The sequence below is a fragment of the Penaeus monodon genome, chromosome 29 (genome assembly GCF_015228065.2).
Source record: "Penaeus monodon isolate SGIC_2016 chromosome 29, NSTDA_Pmon_1, whole genome shotgun sequence".
Taxonomy (NCBI): domain Eukaryota; kingdom Metazoa; phylum Arthropoda; class Malacostraca; order Decapoda; family Penaeidae; genus Penaeus; species Penaeus monodon.
The window spans coordinates 33,972,688-33,973,155 of record NC_051414.1 but is presented as its reverse complement, the minus strand read 5'-3'; the positions used below and the strand labels follow the sequence as shown (position 1 = coordinate 33,973,155).

Below are 468 nucleotides of genomic sequence, written 5' to 3'. Positions count from 1 at the left end.
GGCGCGGGGGCGTCCGGGCGGGGATGGGCACCCAGGCGGGACGGCAACATGATGTAGCAGGAAGTACAGAACACTTGCTTGTTAATACACTTAACTGGGAATCATATCGAGTGCTATTAAGATGACAAGGATTGCGTGCCGAAGAGCTATTGAAAAAATACTTAATGGGTTATTTTCTTTTTTTAATGAACCAAAAAGTTTTGGTTTAGTAAACAAGATGAGAATGTTAGATTTTTTTTTTCATTACCCATATAAATTACAAGTGATTTTTAAATGTTTCCTTTTTAAGTTAAGTAATACAAAGTATTTTAAGTCCTAGAATCCCGGTGGGCGTTCCTTTAAGACTCGAAAGAAGACCCTGTCGGCCTTTAGTCCCGACAGAGGCTTTCGGGAAGGACCCGAACCAGAGCTTGCGTGCGACCCGAAGGCTCTCGGCGCCGCCTAGGGTACTCGACAGCTTTTATTCTG

The 468-nt window shown here is 43.8% G+C and overlaps 1 protein-coding gene across 1 annotated transcript in view; it reads right to left on the bottom strand.

The window, feature by feature from the left end:
• Positions 1–468, bottom strand: part of LOC119591851 (glutamate [NMDA] receptor subunit 1-like) — a 21,804-nt gene that overhangs the window by 7,237 nt on the left and 14,099 nt on the right. The window lies entirely within an intron of this gene.